Source organism: Nuphar pumila, chromosome 6 (assembly GCF_984573655.1).
Source record: "Nuphar pumila chromosome 6, dmNupPumi1.hap1.1, whole genome shotgun sequence".
Taxonomy (NCBI): Eukaryota; Viridiplantae; Streptophyta; class Magnoliopsida; order Nymphaeales; family Nymphaeaceae; genus Nuphar; species Nuphar pumila.
In genome coordinates, this window is record NC_143254.1 from 113,714,290 (window position 1) to 113,735,603 (window position 21,314).

At 39.1% G+C, this 21,314-nt stretch overlaps 1 protein-coding gene across 4 annotated transcripts in view; it reads right to left on the reverse strand.

The window, feature by feature from the left end:
• The window catches only part of LOC149835767 (MATE efflux family protein), a 143,241-nt gene that overhangs the window by 73,373 nt on the left and 48,554 nt on the right, over nt 1–21,314 (reverse strand). The window lies entirely within an intron of this gene.

Genomic DNA, 21,314 nt, shown 5'->3' on the forward strand with positions numbered 1-21,314 from the left:
TGAGCTGCACCTGTGGCTTCTTTTTGCATTATAAATAGGCCTTAGTGGCCCTTGTAAACACATTCTTTTTTGTGAGTGCATATGCAATATTGTAAAGCCCCTCTTGGGAACTTATGAATTGAAGTTCATTTTGTTTCATGTTGTTGTGCATGTGTATCCGTGCCTTCGTGCACTTGTGAGTGTTCTCCTTTGTGCCTTTGTGCACTCTTTGTATTTCTTGTATTGTGGTGTTACACACAATCTCTTTTTGTAGAGATTTTCACATGGTATCAGAGCAAGGTTGTTTGGAGAAAGAAATTGGTGTGATTCTTCTCAATATCAAGTGCCTCGAAAAATGTGCTTTCAACTTTTTGGTGATTGGAGTGGAAGCTCTTCTTCATTCAATATTTTAGAAGATTACTACAACAAGAAAGATTTAAAATCTTATTGTGGTACGTATTCTTTTCTTTCTTCTTTCCTCTCTAATGGGTGAGAAAGACTCTCATTTTTCTCTTGGTTTCAAGCTAAATGGCTCAAATTATCATGTGTGAGCCGGAAATATGGAAGCTCACATCAAAGGGAAAGGGCTTTGGGGTTACATTCAAGGCTCGATTCCGGAACCCGAGCCTAAAATTACTTTGGTTAAAGAAGGAGAAATCAAAATCCTTGAGGGAGATGAAAGAACTAATGCTCTTGAGGAATATATTAGGAAACATGAGCAATGGGAAATGAAGAATTTTAAGATCTTATCTTGGATTTTCCCTTCCGTTGAGACAAGGATTAATGCCAACATTATAAAGTTTAAAAAGGCTTCTCAAGCGTGGGAGTATCTTGAGAAGATGTATACTTCTAGGGACTTGTCCCATAAGTATTATCTTCAAAAGAGAGTGTTAACTCTTGTTCAAGGTGATATGTCTATAAGAGAGTATTTTGCGGAACTCTCTTCAATTTGGGATGAGCTTGCCATGCTTGAACCCAAGTGGAGTGGAGAAGCCATAGAGCTTCGTCATAAGCAATTAGAAGAAGACCGATTCTTCAATTTTTTGAATGGGCTAAGGCCCGAGTTTGAGCAAATAAGATCTTCTCTCCTATCCTCTTTTACCTCTCCTTCTCTTGAAGATGTCTTAACTAAATTAAGTGGAGAGGAAACCCGTATGGGCATTAGCAAGCAAAATCCTAGTGTGCTTGCAATGTCCACAAATCAAGAAGAATGTGATGGTGTTAATGCCGTTTCTAGACCCGGTAACAATTTAAGAACATATAGACCTCCTCATTTTAAGAATCAAAATCAAGGAGGAAGAAGAGATTATAGCAAAATCTCGTGTCACTTTTGCAAAGAACCGGGTCATATTAAACCGGTTTGCCCAAAATGGAAGAAACTTCTAGCAATGGCAACTACATCTCAACCATCCAAAGAGGAATCTTCAAAAGAAGCTCTATCTCTCAATCAAATTGTGGAGGCTCTTCAACCTCTTCTAAAGGGAGCTATTTCCGGTGCTGCCGTATCCACCTCTTCTCCTCCAGGTAAAACTTCTTGGCTCTTAGATTCGGGTGCATCCTTTCATATGACCCCAAACATTTCATCTCTTTCCGAGTATTCTAAAAATGTGTCACCTTCTTTTGTTTCGACCGCGGATGGTACTTCTCTAGAAATTAAGGGAATTGGAAATTTTAAAACCCAAAACTTCTTTATTCCAAAAATTACACTTATACCAAAATTAAATTTAAATTTGCTTTCCGTTTCTCAACTCACGGACCTTGGGTGTAACATTCAATTCTCATCTAATAAATGTTTAATACAGGATCACCGGTCCGGGAGATTGATTGGGGAAGGCTCTAGGAAAGGAGACTTGTACTATATGGACTTTCTTCAAATTCCTAAAAACACCTTTTGTATTGTGGCCCAACATAAAGACATAAATGTTTGGCACAAGAGACTTGGTCATCCCAACATTACCAAGTTATCATATCTACATTTTGTTAAAGATCTTTGTAAAAATACTTTATCTTGTAATAATTGTATTCTTGGAAAAATGAGAAGTATACCTTTTGAACCAAGAACTATGTTTAGTACTAAACCTTTTGAAATTATTCACTCAGATGTTTGGGGACTGACACCTGTCATATCCAAAGGTGGTTTTGCTTACTATGTGATTTTTGTAGATGATTTCTCACGATATTGTTGGATACATTTTCTCAAACATAAGCATGAAGTTTTTTCATGTTTTAAAACATATCATATGATGATTAAAAATCAATTTAATAGTAATTTAAAGATATTTAGGACCGATTCCGGAGGTGAATATCTCTCTAATGAGTTTAAGAAATATCTTGAGGATTGTGGCATTGTCCATCAAAGATCGTGTCCTAAGACCCCACAACAAAATGGTTTGGCCGAAAGAAAGCATAGGCATATCATTGAAACCACTAGAACCCTTCTCATTTCCCAAAATATTCCTAAAAATTTTTGGGCCGAAGCAGCTCTTGCTTTCGTCTATCTTATCAACCGACTTCCATACAAAAATTTAGATAAAATTTCTCCCTTTGAGATTCTATATGAAAAAGAACCGGATTATAATAGGTTGAGAGTTTTTTGTTGTAAGTGCTTTGTTCTTACCGATAAAAATGATAAACTCTCACCAAAAGCCATTCCTTGTGCTTTCCTTGGCTATTCGGAAACTCAAAAAGGATTTCGATGTTATGACTCTAAGAATGATAAATTATATGTTTCAAGGAATGTAACTTTTTTGGAAAATGATAGTGGTTTTGAAAAAAATGAATCTCATTTAGAAAATGTTGATTACTCCTTTCTTTTTGACCTTTTATCTAAGGATGATGATATCTCTAGTGATGATGAATCAACATATAATAGTGAAAATGAAATGGTTGTGATCAACAATAACTCTAACCCTTCTACCCCTCAAGAAGAAAATGTATCTAGAGAACCCATCACTTATTCGCATAAAGATAGAAGCACCTTTAGGAGTGCTATTGAACTATATAGTGAACCTAGTGAGACTATTTCCACTCATGATTCTCATCCTAGGAGAACTGAAAGAACTAGAAGGACTCCCTCTAGATTCGTATCTTTTGATTCTTTCTCTCCTAAATATCAAGCTTGTTTGAGTGCCATTCACTCTTATTTTGAACCAAAAAATTTTGGAGAAGCCAAACAATGTACTGAATGGAGAGAAGCCATGGAGAGTGAACTCAAAGCTCTTAAGAAAGCTAACACTTGGGAATTTCAATCTCTTCCCAATGGCAAGAAAACTATAGGATGTCGATGGGTGTTCAAGGTCAAGACTAAGAGTGATGGTTCTCTTGAAAGGTATAAGGTTCGTCTTGTAGCTAAAGGCTACAGTCAAGAATATGGGATTGACTATGAAGAGACATTTGCTCCAGTAGCTCGTATGGTTACTGTCAGATGTCTTATCACCATTGCTTCAATTCGAAAATGGAATATTTACCAAATGGATGTCAAAAATGCCTTTTTAAATGAAGATCTTAATGAAGAAGTTTACATGGATGCTCCACCTGGTATGGAAATCCCTAAAAATAAAGTTCTTCGTCTTCGTAAAGCTCTTTATGGACTGAAACAAGCACCCAAGGCTTGGCACGATAGGTTTAACAATGTAATGACTAAAAATGGTTTCACTTCATGCTATACTGACACTGCATTGTTTGTTAAGAAATCTGATGCAGGGATTGTTATATTATTGTTATATGTTGATGATATGTTAATAACAGGTGCTGATATCAAAGGAATCAAGAGCATTAAATCTATTTTGACTTCAAAATTTGAAATGTCAGACTTAGGATTTCTGACATATTTTTTGGGAATTGAGGTTGCCTATTCTCAGAGAGGCTATTTTTTGTCTCAAACTAAACTTGCTTGTGAGATTCTTGATAGATCAGGAATCACAGATGACAAGGTCTGCGAAACTCCTGAAATAGTAGGTTCGAAGATGAAGATTGATGATGGGATTCTCTTAAAAGATCTCACACCTTACCGGCAACTGGTTGGATCCCTAACGTATCTCAGCATTACCAGGCCTGATATTTCTCATGCAGTACATGTTGCTAGTCAATTTCAACATGCACCTACTACAGTCCATATGAGCGCCATCCTTCGCATCATCAGATACATAAAGGGTACAGTAAACAAGGGAGTATTTCTATCTTCTACGTCTGAATTAAGTTTAATTGCTTATACTGACTCTGATTGGGGAGGTGACACAAATAACCGTCACTCCACCACTGGCTTCTGTATTTTTTTAGGTGAATCATTAATCTCTTGGAGATGCAAGAAGCAGCAAAAAGTAACGCTTTCATCCACCGAAGCTGAGTATAGAGTCATGGCATCTACTACCATGGAGATTGTTTAGATTCGCAACTTGTTGGAAGATATGAATATTCAAGTTCAAGGGCCCACAAAATTATGTTGTGATAATAAAAGTGCAATCTACATTGCCAAAAATCACACATTTCATGAGCGCACGAAGCATATCGAGATGGACTGCCACTATGTTTGTGAAGAATATTTAAGAAAAACCATTGACCTTCCTTATGTTACATCAGAATATCAACTGACAGACTTCTTCACTAAGGCGCTGTGTTCTCCAAGATTTAACTTCCTTCTTGGCAAACTTTCGGTCGTGACACCCTAAGTTTGAGGGGGAGTGTTAAAATATTATGTCTCTTTTAACTGTAAACTGAAATACCCATCAGGGGTATTTCAGTCCTTTTACTCAATAGGTGTCAGCCACCCTAATGAGCTAACATTTTTACTTTTTCTTTTTTTATTTACTTTTGCTTTTTACACTTTTTTTTTCTTTTTGACTGTTGTGAAAGGGACAGCTCCATATAGATGTTGGAGCTGCCCCAACAGTCACAAATGTGACCGTTGGGTGCAGCTCCAACAGTCATATTGAGCTGCACCTGTGGCTTCTTTTTGCATTATAAATAGGCCTTAGTGGCCCTTGTAAACACATTCTTTTTTGTGAGTGCATATGCAATATTGTAAAGCCCCTCTTGGGAACTTATGAATTGAAGTTCATTTTGTTTCATGCTGTTGTGCATGTGTATCCGTGCCTTCGTGCACTTGTGAGTGTTCTCCTTTGTGCCTTTGTGCACTCTTTGTATTTCTTGTATTGTGGTGTTACACACAATCTCTTTTTGTAGAGATTTTCACATTGCCTTGCCTAAATATTATCTAAGAATTTATCCTAAGTCTAAGGATGCACAGAGAATCATGTTTGTGCAATGTAAATGCGGAAATGTATGCTTTTGAGAAAAACACTTTTGGAAACCTGAGATTTTCCAAGTGATTCTGAAGAAGATGTGATGAAGAAATGATTTCGAATAGTTGAATTTGACTTTAGAACTTGGGATAGATCTGAAAAGATGTTTGAAGTTCTAAGTCTTTAAAATAATCAGAGTTGGGAAAATAAATCTTGAATTTGAAAAGAATGATTTGAAGCTGAGAGAAAAGGAAGTGAAGTTTCCGCGTCAAAAATAGATTTTGAATTTAAATTTTGAACCTGGATTTAGGAGGGGAAATGAAATCTGAAATGGATTTGAATTCCAGTTTCGAAATTTGAAATCAGGATGGAATTTGGAGTGTAATGGACAACCCACACCATCAAATGCAAATATAAAGGATGGGTATAATGCGATGCTCAACTGCTATAAGGCATTGTGACCAAAATCCTAATAAAACAAGGAAAAACGAATGAAACTTGATGATAGAGCAAACCCTATTACAAGAATATGATAAGGAATCAACAGGAAACCGAATCTTAATGTGTACAAAAAAAGGAAACTTACAAATGCCAATCGATTATTCACAAAACAAAACAAAACAAAGATCAAACATGAACTCAGAAATTACAACCAATGAAAAGGAGTAACATAAGTCATGGACAGGAATATAAAATAGCAAAACATAAAGAAAAATGGAAAGGGAGAAATTGATGTAATGTTGCAACATACAGATCGATAATGCCATAGGCATATCGATACTGTATAACATGCAGTAGCCTGAAGCACACGTTCAACGTACAGAAGCAATAAAAAATTCTAGGTAAATTAAAATTACTGAAAGTGTAACGAGTCTTAAGAAGAAAGGAGAACTAAAAGGGACAATCGTCTACATGCATTTGCAATATAAAGATCAGTATTACGAGGTATCAATCGAGGCTTATGCAAGATTTTAAAAGAAATTTCACAAAAAAAGAAATCAGAGGGGAGGAGGAAACTCTTACCTGGCCTGCTCGTATTTTGAAAGAGTGGGTGAAGGTTCTTTCAATGGCTTCAGAAGAGATCCAAAGGGGAGGACCAGAGGGAGGAAAACAAATGGGAAGGTGAATGGAAGTAGAAACGGAGAAGGAGAAAAAAAAGGGGACTCGAGAAAAATCAGTGAATAGGTGAATCGCGGATCAGAGGGCGATCGTGGCGATGATGGATGCCTTCATCGACTCCCCTGCGGTCTCTTTTATAACGAGAGACCGTTGGGGAGTCTTACTGATCGGGTCCTCATTTTAAGTGATTTTACAAAATAATGGTTTTTCAAAGAGATTTTCTTAAAAGAACGGTTTTTCACAAAACTCAATCTTCAAAAAGGGGCTTTAAAAGGCCACTTTTTGTATCTTCTTTTCTAGTTATATATATATATATATATATATATATATTGTTCGTTTTATAATTTCTATTTTTTTTGTGTTTTTGAAATAAAAATTTTAAAACTTAGAGAAAACAAAAGATTTAAAAGTATTTATATATATATATTTTTATTTTTATTTTTAAGAAATGTTTACAAAAGAAGGGTTTTCTGAGAAGTCGGGATTATTTTTGGAAAAAAAATTCAGAAAACGGGTTTGGATCCAGGTTTTGAGAAAATATTCAAGTTTTGAACCTCGAATCGAGAAATACAACACGATGGATCCAAACGGATATTGGACGAACTATTTGAGCCTTTCAAAAGTTATTTTTGTAATTTTGAGAATTTGGTTTAAAAATTGGATAAAAAAACTCAGATTTGGACTCTGATATTGGATCCGGATCCGAAATCGAGTCAGATATATAAAATGAATTTAATTTCAGTAAAATCTGAGAAATAAGCTGGAATTGAGATTTGAAATTGACTCAATTACTCAGAAAATGGGGGTCAAGGAAAAAAACAGAATATTTACAAAATTTTGAAAATTTTGGGGTGTTCACACTATGTCACATAGGTGCGGATGCGGCGATGCGGCACTTTAAAAAAAACTTGGGTGTAGGAGTGCAGGGAAGATATATATATATATATAATTTTTAACAGTTTTTAGTTAACATTATGTGTATTTGTGTGTATTTATATATATAATATAGATAAAAATGGACTTGATTAGGGTTAACTGAATCGACTTTTGGATAGAAATGGACCTCAATGTGGTTTACTTCACCTAACACAAAGGAAGTTGTGTCCAAGTGTTGCACCCGCCTAGGTGTGGGTGCGACGCGGGTGCGGTGGCCTGTTAGAAGAGTCTGTGTGACATAGCAATGAAGGAATAAAACTTCATTCCTTCTGAAAAGAATAGCTACAACAAAATAAAAAAGGGGCTCAACCCCTCTAAGGCACTACAAGACAAAAATAGTTGACTCTAACACTAAGAAAAAGTACAAGTATACCCCTATAAATAAAAGTATGTCCATTAGAATGGGTAGCATGCTGAAAAGTGAAACACATTACACTTCCCAACACTCCTCAAACTTGAGATGATGCAAGCGGGATCATCCCAAGTTTGGAAAGGAATAACTGAAAGTGTAATGGGGCAAGGCTCTTAGTGAAAATGTCAATGATTTGCTATTTTTAGCTCACATGCTCCAAAGATATAATCTCATCTTCATATGCCCTCCTAGTAAAGTGACAATGTATCTTAATCTGCTTTGTCCTTTCATGGAACTTTAGATTATTTGCAATGTGAATGGCACTCGATATTGTCACAATACACAAAAGTTATTCCACAAGCCGAAACACCTATCTCCCCCAGAAGCCATCTTATCCAAATAACTTCATTTGTAACCTGAGACATAGCTATACTCTGTCTCAGCTATGGATAAAGCGACTTGTTGCTTTTTGCTCTTCCAAGAAACCAAAGAGCTCACAAGAAAAATATAAAACCCTGTAATAGAGAGATGATCTCGAGTGGATCCTCCAAAGTCTGCATCACAAAAGACTCTAAGGTTTGTGGAGGAAACATCCCATAATGAAAAATGTCTCTTACATAACCAATAATCCTAAAAACTACAGCAAGATGAACTGATGTAGGAGAGCTCATAAACTGACTAACAACATGTACATCATACGTGATATCTGGCAATATAGTCAAGTATATCAAGCTCCCAACCAATTGCATGTACGCCACTGGGTCTTCTAGCTCCTTTTCATCTATCGCTCTCAACTTCAAATTTGGTTCTATTAGAGAGATAACTTTCTTAGAATCATCGTTTAGCATTGCTTTCACCACAAGACAGTTGCATACTTATGTTGTGACAAGTAAAGACCCCTTCTGGAGTATGCAACTTCCAAACCAAGAAAATATTTCAAATTTTCAAGGTGCATCTCAATGATACTAGCTAGCTTTTTCTTGGTATCCTCCACTTTCTGCACATCATTTCCTGTAATAATCATATAAGAGTAATATACATTTGTCATAAAGAGAGAAAGACACAAATAAAGTGGAATCATGGCATCTTTGCTCAAAGCCAAGAGAAGTAATTACAATGCTAAACTTTTCAAATCAAGCCTGTGGTGCCTGTTTGAGCCCATATAGGGCTCTCCTCAATCTGCATACTCTACCTTGTGAATTTGAGTATCCCAAAGGCAACTCCATGTACACCTTCTCATCTAAATCTTTGTTTAATAATGCATTCTTTACATCCAACTACCACAAATTCAACTGCCTCACCGTAGCAACTGCAAGCAAAATCCTTATGGTAGTCATATGTGCCACAAGTGCAAAGGTCTCAACAAAAGTAATCCCAAACTGCTAGCTATAACCCTTTGTCACTAACCTTTTTTTATATCTCTCAATAGATCCATCTACTTTGGTTTTAATCTTGTAGACCCATTTACACCCAACTACATTCTTCTCAAGTGGAGGATTCACAAGATCTCAAACATTCATTCTCTCCAGCATATTTAGCTCTTTTGTCATAGCCTGCCGCCACTCTTCCTTAGGGGTCGCTTCTGCATAAGAACTGAGCTCAACATAGGAATGAATCAAAGCCAAGAATGCACGATGATTTGGAGAAAAAGATTTATAAGATATGAAATAAGTAGGAGGACCAAAAATTCGAGAACTACGGCGTACTTGATGAGAAGAGGGAGATATAAGATTTTGAATCGTGTGCTCAGAATTAGTTGAAAGAGGAATAAAATTGGCCTAAAAAATCTGTCTCATTATGCTCAATGTGATCTATGAAAGGTAGGTTCGGGACACCCTCTTGCCTCCTATCATAGGTTTGACCAAACCTATTATCAGAGGTTTCAAACTTGCTTAATATTAGTGCTCTTCTCAACAGTTTCTTCTACTGGAAATGATACCAAAAATGAAAAATCAACCGCCGTCTCCTTCTCATCCTTAAGTTGAGAAAATTATGGTATATGCTCATGAAAGACCACATGTCTAGAGAAACAAATCCTCTCTCCAACTGGATCACAGAATTTATAACCCTTTTTCCTATTGTACGCTTTACTAGTCCAGCCCATTTCATGACACTTGATACTTCTCAGCCATGGAGAATGTGGAGAAAAGAATAGATGAGGAGAGAGAGAGAGAGAGAATGAAGAAGGATGAAAGATGCACGAACAAATATGTCACAACAAACACTCGAGCATGACGAGCACTTGAAGATGAAGTGAACCAATACTTGATCATGATTACAAGCAAGAAGGATCAAGAGCCCATGGCTCTGATACCATGTAATGATTCTTCATGAATTCAAAAGCAATGCCTACTAGGGCAAGAGCACACTCACAACCCACAAAGGGGCAATCACAAAGGGCACTCACAAAGGTAATAAGAGCACACAGTCAATGTCACGGGCCTATTTCTTCAACAGGCCAGTGCGGCGCGATGGTCCTTCCTTACCGCCGCAAGCCCATCTGGTAGCTCGCTTGCCGCTGCGGAAGCTTTGAGAATGCAAGAGAGCGAAAGAGAAGAGAGGGAGAGAAATTGCAATCACTTGAAGGTAATCACAACGAGGGTGAACAAAGAAAGCTCAACACATTTGCATTCATTCACTATTTTGCTCGAAGGCTCATTACAGTTCAAATCTATGAGCTAACCCTTCCCGGTATTAATCAACCTGAACCAAAGTACAAGGGTGGCCCAGAGAAAGTTACAAGTGACTCAACACTTACATCATGACTCAACCAAAGCAAAACAGACTCTAGACACAACTGTACAAAGTAGGTCACAAGGGAACATGCTCCCCCATTCAAATTATGTGTCGCCCTCAGCGCCATTTGTTTCATGGTAAGACCTGACTTCATCTGGATAGCGTCTCTTCATCCGGAATACTGGCTCCCACGTCGATTCTGTTGTCTCCTCCCACTACAAAAAATACTTTTTCGCTTCGCCCAAGTAGCTGACCTTGTGTTGAAGGATCTTGCTGAGATGCTTCTCAGCTTGTTGTGTTGTCAGGGCCCTCTGCAAGATAGGAGCATGTTTTGGCACGCTACGTTTTAGATCCCCCTCGTTCGCATAGAACGGTTTTAGGTTGCACACGTGAAACACCGGGTGCACCTTGAAGTCCAGGGGCAGGTCCAGCTTGTACACCAGCTTGCCCACTCTCTTGGTAATGGTGAATGGTCCCTCATACTTCCTGATTAGTCCGCAGTGCCGTCCACGGAAGATGCTTATGCAATCAGGATAAAGCTTCACCAACACTTGGTCCCCAACACGAAACTCAGCAGGCCGACGACGCTTGTCCGCCCACTTTTTCATTCTCTTAGTCGCCTTGTGTAGAAACGCCTTGGCTAGCTCAGTTTGCTCGTGTCAGTCTCGAACTAATAGGCAAAAGATGGCATTTTCTTCTCCTGTGCGGCTAGAATATGTGGAGTCAACGGTTGTTGCCCCGTGGCTATTTCGAACGGACTATGGCCTGAAGACTCACTCTGCTGAATATTGTAGCAGAATTGGGCCACGTCCAGAAGCTTCGCCCAGTCTTTCTGATTGGCACTAACAAAGTGCCTAAGATACTGCTCCAACAGTCCGTTGATGGGTTTCGTCTGCCCATCCGTCTGTAGGTGAAAACTTGTTGAAACAGCAGATCGAAGTCGAGTAGCCGAAACACTTCATGCTAGAATTTGCCCGTGAAGCAAGCATCGCGATCGCTCACAATGCTTCTTAGTACACCCCAGTGCTTCACAACATGCTTCACGAACAGCTCCGCAGTCTTCTCTGTGGGGCACTCTTTTCAAAGTTGGGATAAAGGTGGCATATTTAGAGAAACGATCCACCACCGCCAAGATGGAACTGAAGCCATCTACCTTCGACAAACTAACAATGAAGTCCATGGAAATGTTTTTCCGAGGACGTTCTGAAATAGGCAGAGGCTCAAGGAGGCCGGCAATCTTCTGGTTGGTCACCTTTGTCTTGCTGGCAGACGAGGCACGTTCGCACATACCCCTCCACATCGTCTCTCATCTGCAACCAAAAATAGCCGCGTTCAAGGAGTGCTAAGGTCCGCTCCTGACCTGGATGACCGGCTCATAGTGTATCATGGCACTCCTTAAGCAATTCGCGGTGAAGGCTTCCCCACAACAGCACGAAGACGCATCCCCCTTTAGTCACAAGGAGGCCATCCCATAGCCAGAATCACCAAGTCTTTTCGTTTGTGCCAGAGAGACAAGATGTGTTGTCAGGTCCTGCTGCATACCTTCGCAGATGTGATCTAACAATGCGCCCTCTAAGTGAACTTCGGAAGGATCCTCTTCTGCATTCACCAGTTCCGCCTTGCGACTCAGGGCATCAGCAACAACATTGGTTTTCTTCACCTTATACTCTAAAGCGAAGTCGGACTCAACCAGGAACATTTGCCATCGATCTTGCTTGGGCGTCAGCTTCTTCTGTGTCTGAAAATAGCTCGTGGCGACATTGCCCGTCTTGACGACGAACTGGGCACCCAGAAGGTAGTGTCGCTAGGTACTGAGGCAGTGCACGATGGTCGTCATCTCACATTTGTGCACAATGTAGCGCCTCTCTGCATCTTTTAATTTTCGACTCTCGTAAGCAATCGGATGTCCTTCCTGCATGATAACTCCACTGATGGCGAAGTCTGAAGCATCTGTATCGACTTCGAAGGGTCTTGTGTGGTTCGGCAACCGCAGCACAGGTTCCCTCACCAAGGCTTTCTTCAAGCCATCGAAGGCATCTTGGCAGGCTCCTGTCTAGAGCCATACCCGATTCTTTTTCAGCAAATTTGTGAGGGGAGAAGCAATGAGGGAGTAGCCTTCGATGAACCGCCGATAGTAGTTTGCCAAGCCAAGGAATGACCCAAAGTTACCGAAAGCTTATTAGGTAGGTGGGAAGCTCGCTTCCCGGAAACTCACTTCGGAAGCACGATACTCCTCGCTTCCGAAACTTCATGGGAAGCTCGATTCCCCCACACTTCTTCTATGCTTCTCATACACATGGTCTATGCATACTATATACTTTTCTCACATTTCTTTTCATCTTTTTCATGTATTTTCTCTCACACTTTTCATGTATTTTCTTTAAATTGGTAACCATCATTGTTGGATTTTAACCAAAATTTAACTCTTTAATAGAAAAATCATGAAATATAAGAACGATCAATTTTATTGTAGTTTTTATTTGTTTCTTGTTTGATTCCATATTGCTTCATTTTTTATTCATATTTCGCTTTTAAATTGAAACTTCGCTTCCCGCTTTGTATAAATTTTAAAATGCCTCGCTTTCGCTTCCTAGCTTGGCAACCTTGTCAATGACCGTAACTCTGGCACTTTGGTTCACAGACATCATTCCTGGATGGCTCTTATCTTTTGTCCATCCATGCACAGCAAACCACGCCCCACAATGTGGCCAAGAAAGTTGGATCTCCTCCTGTCCGAAGAGACTTCTCTCGCTTGACACAGAGGTCATTCTCTTTTTGCACCCGAAACATTGTTCGTAAGTGCCCTACATGTTCCTTCATATTGCTGTTGTAGAGCACGATGTCGTCAAGAGAGAATACTACGAACTTGTCTAAGGGTAGAAAATTTTATTCATCAATGTCGTGAATGAGGCTGGAGCATTCGTCAACCCGAATGGCATCACCAGAAATTCATAGGCACCATAGCGAGTGACACAAGTTGTTTTTGGCTCATCACCATCTACAATCCTCACCTGCCAGTAACCCGATCGCAAATCCAACTTCGAAAAGACTCAGGCACTGCCTAACTGATCGAACATGTCTGCTATCAGTGGCAACGAATACTTGTTCATTACCGTGACTTTATTCAGTGCACGGTAATCCATACATAACCTTTTGGAACCATCATGTTTCACCTGAAAGAGCACAGGGGCGCCAAAGAGTGATTTTGAAGGATGAACGATGCCTGCTTCTAACATCTCGTACAGCTGCCTGCACAGCTCCTTCAATTCAGTCGGTCCCATGCGATAAGAGACCATGGTTGGGGGCTTTGCTCCCGGGGTCAACTCAATCCTGTGGTCAACCTCACGTCTTGACGGCAGACGCTTCAGCAGTTCTGGGGGCATCACTTCTTGAAACTCCGCCAACAGTGGGGCTAGGGTCGACGGCACTACTGCTTCCACCTTCCCTTCTTCGGTGCGCAGAGCAACTAGGAATGTATGCTCTCTCCACTTGACACCCTTCTTCAGTTGCATCGCAGATAGCATTAAAGTCTTACCTCCAAGAGTAAGGCGTTGCACCGTGTGCGAAGAATTCGGTCTCATGATTGTCAATGAATTCACCTTCGGCAGCATCATTACATTCTGGCTGCGAAGAAACTTCATGCCCAAAATCATCTGAAAATCGTCTAGGGATACCACTGAGAAGTTGGCTTTGCCAGCCCAACTCCCAATTTGGATAGCCACATCCCTTGCTTCACCAAGGATGGGTTTAGCCTCAGAGTTCACCGTCTTGATGGTCCTCTGTTTTGGCCCGGGCTTCAAGCCCAACCGCTTCACCTTTTCCTGCAAAACAAAGTTATGTGTGACCCCAGAGTCTACCATTGCCATAGCGGACTTCTCATTCGCAATGACTTCTAAGTGCATGAGTTCTTTGTTGACTGGTATGCTTTGCACTACATAGCTTATGACTGCGTTTACGGTCTACATGGACCCTATCATGGGCTGCACGACCTCGGTATCACTACTCTCTACTTGTACCGTATTGGCATGCCTGTCGTCTTTCACAAAACACTTTGGACATTGCCTTGCGATATGCCTATCACCATATAACTAATAAGTCATAACCCGTCCTTTGTTGTCGTTTTTGTATTTCTTGAAATTTTGCTTCTTGTCGAAGTGATGTTGGGTCGACGCCTCACCTTTGTTGTCGCGTTGATCCTCTTTCTTGCCTCCATGGTCCGGCTTCTTCCCGACCTTGGTCAATGGAGTGAAGGTCTTGCGTTGAGTATCCACTAAGCGCCCGACTGTCACATATGCATCTTTCTAAGTCTCGGAATTGCTCTTTTCCACTTCGAATTGTGCCCATGATTATAGTCCCACAATAAACCAGTTGAGTCTGTCTTCATCTGGTATATTGGGTACATCCAACATGAGCTTCTAGAACGTCCTAATGTAATCTATCAAGGCTTCAGTGTGCTTCAATTCTGACACCATCCGATAAGCTTGATGTTGTACATTTCGCAGCATAAAGTAGTTTTGTAGCTCAGATTTGAAGGCCTCAAAAGTATCAACGACGCAAAATCATCTTTCCATGTCGCTACGTTTCCTTCTCCAGCAGGCTATAGCATCTTCGTCAAGCAGAGTTGTTGCAACCTTCACCCTGAGGTCCTCTGCCAGTACATTCTAAATATCCAGATAGTCTTCCATCTAGAACAAGAAATTCTCAATGGCCTTGTTGTCTCAGGAACCATTGAACTTTGCTAGCCTCAACACATCTATCATTGATGGGCTATCGTCATTTCCGCCATTTAAGGTCACTGTTTACTGCAACATGTGGTTCTTCGACTGAAGCTCCCCTACCTCAGTCTGCAGGGCAGTTATTGTCATAGTCAGCGATGTAACCTGCCCCATCAGCAAGTTCACCTGCTCTCGCAACCTTGATACCCCATCATCCAGTCTTCCGAACGACTCCAATGCGCGTAAATCGCTTCATCATGCGAAGTCACATCAGTCACCAGTTTATTGACAGTCTCGGTCATCTGCTTATGACCACGAGGTGAACTCATCTCCTCGGTCTCAGCAACTGTCTTACCTTTGGTGCCACGTAAGTTGTATCGGGGAGCCACGATGTCTTGCTCACAAATCGCGGCATGTTGGAGCATCTCTCGACACTGACTCTGGAGTCCCTTCCTCAGCTCAAGAATGGGCTCTGGTACCACTTGTCACGGGCCTATTTCTTCAACAGGCCAGTGCGACTCGACGGTCCTTCCTTACAGCCGCAAGCCTATCTGGTCGCTCGCTTGCCGTTGCAAAAGCTTAGAGTATAGAGAGTGCAAGAGAGCGAAAGAGAAAAGAGGGAGAGAAATTGCAATCACTTGAAGGTAATCACAACGAAGGTGAACAAAGAAAGCTCAACGCATTTGCATTCATTCACTATTTTGCCCGAAGGCTCATTACAGTTCAGATCTACGGGCTAACCCTTCAAGGTATTGATCAACCTGAACCAAAGTACAAGGGTGGCCCAGAGAAAGTTACAAGTGACTCAACACTTACATCATGACTCAACCAAAGCAAAACCGACTCTAGACACAACTGTACAAAGTAAGTCACAAGGGAACAGTCAAAATGTTAAATAAACATTTTATTAATCACTTGAAATGCACAAAACATGCATTGTATTACAAAGAGGACAGAAGACCCATATAAATAGACCATAAAAGATACCAGCCGTTTGGGATAGCTAAGGCCAGCTCACATAGGTTGGTAAACTCCAAAGCATACATAGCTTATGACATTAGAAGCTATGTACACTATAAAGTGTACACAGCTATGTCATAGCTGTCAAGATAGTAGGAGCTACATAAGGTACATTTCAAAGCATACAGACAGCCTGTGACATTAGAAGCCATGTCATCCTGGCAAAACTTATGACAATAGGAAAGTGTACATAGACAATAGGAAAGTGTATATACCGAAAGTGTACAAGCTTATGACCAAAACAGATAGGAAAAAGAAAAGAAAAAATATATACAAGAGATGCCTAGCATACAACCTAAGATGAAAATATATATATATATAATACATATTTAAAAATATACAACCTAAGAATCCAGTCAGGTGTGTAATGAAATGGACTCTTGATGGCTTTTAGCTTCGTAGTAGGATGTTGATTCTATATATGAATGTATGGCCATAAGACATGATTTATACCTTGGTTCAAAAGAATCATAAGATACAAATCTACTAGGAGCTTTTGAAATTCTTATGGATCTTTTAATACTAGAAGAATCTACATCTTGATTTTGTGAATATCTTTCCAATGCACATGGTGGATGATCTTCTGTACATTGAATATAGGTTTGGATAGTATGTCTTCATTGCTAAAACCATCTATATTTCCATTTGCATTATGAGTATTTTCACTCTCATGCACATCGTGAATACATGTTTCATGTTCACTGATAAGATAAAAAAGAAATGAATAATCACCTCTCTTGGATTTTTTCTTTGCTAAAACCATTTTCATTTTCAAGAAATGTAACATTTCGTGAAACATACAATTTGTTTCTTTCAATGTCATAACATCTTTATCCCTTTTGGTTTTCGGCATAGCCTAAGAAGACAAGGGATATCTTTTGGAGAAAGTTTGTCATGTTCATTAGTAAGAACGAAGCATTTACATCCAAAGACTCTTAACCGATTATAATCGAGTGATGTTTTAAGTAACCTTTCAATCGAAGAGACATTTTTAATGTTTTTTGAAGGCATTCTATTTATCAGATAAATTGTCGTAAGAGCGGCTTCAGTCTAAAAACTTTTAGGAACATTTCTTGAAAAAGGAAGTGTTCTAATGGTCTCAATGATATGTTTATGCTTTCTTTCGGCTAGTCCATTTTGTTGAGGACTATATGAACAAGATTTTTTATGAACAATCTCATGTAGGCCAAGGTAATTTTCAAATTCTTTTGACACAAACTTTCTCTCGGAATCAGTTCTAAAAATTTGAATATTGATTTTAAATTGAGTTTTTGTATAGTGATGGAATTTTTTAAAACAATTAAAAAATTCCGATTTTTGTTTAAGAAAAAATATCCAAGAGTGTCTACTATAGTTATCCACAAATACAACATAATAAGATACACCCCCTTTGGATACAACTGGAGTCTGTCCCCATACGTCCGAATGTACCAATTCAAATGAATTTTTAGATATAAAATGTCTTGGTCCAAATGGTAAGGATTTTATTTTTCTAATAATGCAATCTTCACATACAAAATCTTTTCATTTATAACTTGTAAGAAATAGAAACAATTGTAATTTGGACACGGTAGGATGTCCTAGTCTTTTGTGACAATTTTTTGTCTTTTTTTTTCACAAAATTACAAAAACTATGTTTTGATAGCTCAAGGTTGTCTATTACATAGAGATCTCCTCTTCTATGGCCTCGCCCAATCGGCTTCCCAGAATGGAGATCCTGTATTAAACAATCATTAGATGAAAACAAGACTTTGCATCCATGATCCGTAATTTGAAATACAGATAAAAGATTTAAATTTTATTTTGGTACTACTCAAATATTTGGTATGTTAAAAGTTGGTTGTTTTTTAAATACTCCAAAACTTTTGATTTTCAAATATGTTTCATTGGCGGTCGAAACATAAGAATCTTTTGAGTTAGTATAACATTCGGATAATATGGAGTCATGTGAAAAGAGGCATCAGAGTCAAGTATTCAAGAAGTCTTACCAGGGTCCTCGTTTGTAGATACGGCTGCTCCTGAGAAGGAAGAAGTTTGACCTTTGAGCATCGGTTGTAGTGCCTCCATTAGTTGAGCCAAAGATAGTGAACCGATACACTTGGCTTCATTAACACCATGGCTTTCAACCGAAGTAACTCTCTTATCATCTCTATGATCTTCTTTCTTTCTTTTAGGACAAAATGGCTTAATGTGTCTCGGTTCATAACAGTGATAGCAAATAATTTTTTCGCTCTTTTTGTATTCATGGTCACCCCTCTTGTCATTCCTTTCATAGTTGGGGTTTCTTTCATTCTCATTTTTTACAAAACGAAGGGGTTTATAGCTTCTAGTATGGTTACCGGGCTTTTACATGGCAAGCATGGATTCTTCATTTAAAGCAGAAGGCTTCTTCAATCTATTTTCTTTCATAAGTAATTCTTCAAGTGTTTCTACTATGGAAGGTACCCCTCCTCTATGAAGAAGAGTTGCCTTTGTTCATTTAAATTCGGGCCTAAGCCCGTTAATAAATTGGTAGAAATGCTCCGTCTTGATTTGATTTTCGCAGAGTTCTACATCTTGTGGGCAATGCCATTTTGGCTCAAGAAGAGTCAATTCATCCCAAAGAAGAGATAGTGCATTGTAGTATTCCCTAATGCTCATCTTTCCTTGAGTCATGGTTCTTACCTTATTTTGGACATTACATATGTAAGCAATATCTTTAAAACTATACATGTTTTTAAGATATTTCCATGCATCACTAGCGAAATCAAATTTTGCCAAACTAGAGCATTTGTGGATGTCCACACTATTGATGAGGCATCCAATTATCTTGGAATGACTCATCCTCCATTCTTTCTATTTCTTTTCATAGTCACAAACGGCTCTAGACATTTCTTCTCCTTGGAGAGCAACTTCTTTTCCATTCTCAATCTTGGTGAGAATGATTTTAATCTCATTTTCGTAACCATCCACCAAACTCCACAGGCCTTTTTTCCATATTTTGTATTTTACTATGGATGCCCACATCACATAGTTTGTATCATTTAGGCGTACGGGAATAGAAACCATTACTTCCCTTTTCACTTTCCATTTCTTTACAATGAGTAGAGAAAAAGGAGAATGATAGGAAAGAAAAAGAGAGAGAGAGAGAGAGAGGAAGAAGGATAATACACAATTAAAGAGGTAGCATGCTTCCCGATGCAACAATCCACGATCCTCTTCGTGGTGTTATCATGAACCGCCCTTTGAAGTTATGAAAGTATGCCTCAAGAGCACCAAAGCTTTGATACCATGTAGTGAAATGGATCAACACCAAAACACGTCACCTATGGACTTCCAAGAACACACTTCAATCAAGTATATCACAGAGCTACCAGTCGAGGAAGCGGGAGCGGGAAGCGATACGGGAAGCGGGAGCGAGAAGCGAGGCACTTTCAAAAATTTAGGAAGCGGGGAAGCGTGGGACCACTTAGAAGAAAATTCTGAACCATCTCGGAAGCGACCTAGGAAGCGAACCGGAAGCAACCTAGGAAGCGAACCGAAAGCGAGGGGGAAGCGAAAAAAAATGGAAAAAATGGGGAAGCGAGGGAGAAGCGTGTTTCCCATAAAAGGGAAACGCGCTTCCCATAAAAGGGAAGCGCGCTTCCCATAAAAGGGGGATGCTTCCCCTCACGCTTCGGAAGCTCGGCGTTTCGCGCTTCCCCTTTTGCTTAGGCGCTTCGGGTAACTCTGGTATATCACTTGATTGAATAAAAGCCAAAACACCCACACAAGGGTCAAATATATATGTTATTGAATAGAAAAACTCTCTTGAGAGAGATACATCAATACAAGGCCTTGAGGCCTTTTTATAACAAATGGAGCCACTAGGGAGCAGCTCTAATATGGCTGTTGGGCTGCTCCCAACAGTCATATTTGTGACCGTTGGGAGCAGCTCCAACAGCTATATTGGAGCTGCCCCCAAAACACAAAAACCGAAAAAGGTAAATCAAATAAAAAGTAAAAAGAATAAAAAGTAAAATGAATAAAAGATTGCCGGCCCCTAATGGGCTGATGCTATTACAGTAGAAAGACCGAAATACCCTTGCCGGGTATTTCGGTTTACAATATATATATATATGAGTATATATTTTAACAAGATGGATCCCAAATTCATAAACGTATTTAAATCCTGTCCATAGAAAGCCATTCTCAAATGGAATTTGGAACATTACATTGGAATTTAAAGTTTTAACTTGAATTATTTTGGATATCTACAGCTTAGAACAAGAAAAAAAATGTTCCAAACTACATATACTGTCCTGAAAAAGCACAAAAACCGAAGCAAAGATGTAAATAAAAAACAATAAAGTTTTTATTATAAAGGATTGTAAATGAGTACTAAAATGCATTTAACAAAGGCATAAAAACAAAAAAATGTTTTAAGAACAACAAAGAATTAAAAAATATAATATTTATTTAATAAAAAAACATATTTACACTTATACATGGCATACACACACATCTTGTATTCACATCAATCGCGTGCGCACATGCACACATACGCACATACATCACTCTCTCACATTTACGTAGCACACACACACATATTTAAAAGGACTAGCCTAATGGCTAGTTGGACCTCCTCCAACTAGTCAGTTAGGCTATAGCCCAACAGCTAGCTGGTCAAAAAAAATATGACCAGAAAGGATATGATTGGTCATCTTAATGGTAACAAAAAAGTAGAATAAAGAAATAAAATAAATAAAAGGAAAAAACCTAATACTAGCCTAAAAGTATACACTAGGTAGACTTAACTAATCCAAATGGGTATACCTTGAGTATTGCAAATCTAAAATACACAATACACTTTAGGTATATGTCTAGTATACCTAGAATACAAGACGAATGATAAAGGAATAAATACAATAAACAAATCCCACAAGTATACTTGAGTGGCGACTCCCATGGGGCAAGGGGTAAGCCCACGGAGTTTTATGCTGCCAGGACATCGACCGTAAGTACGGCAGGCAAAGTCAGTGTGGCTAGGTCTCTGATCCTGGGGTGGTTTCTCCGTGTAAATATAAAAAAAGGTATACTTGAGTATACTTAGCCCAAATACACATCAATATTACATATTCCCTAACTATATATATATATATATATATATATATATATGTGTGTGTGTGGAGAGATAGAGAGAGGAGGCTTTACAACCTGTTAACATTGAACCCATAATAATATTTCCAAAGTGAAGGT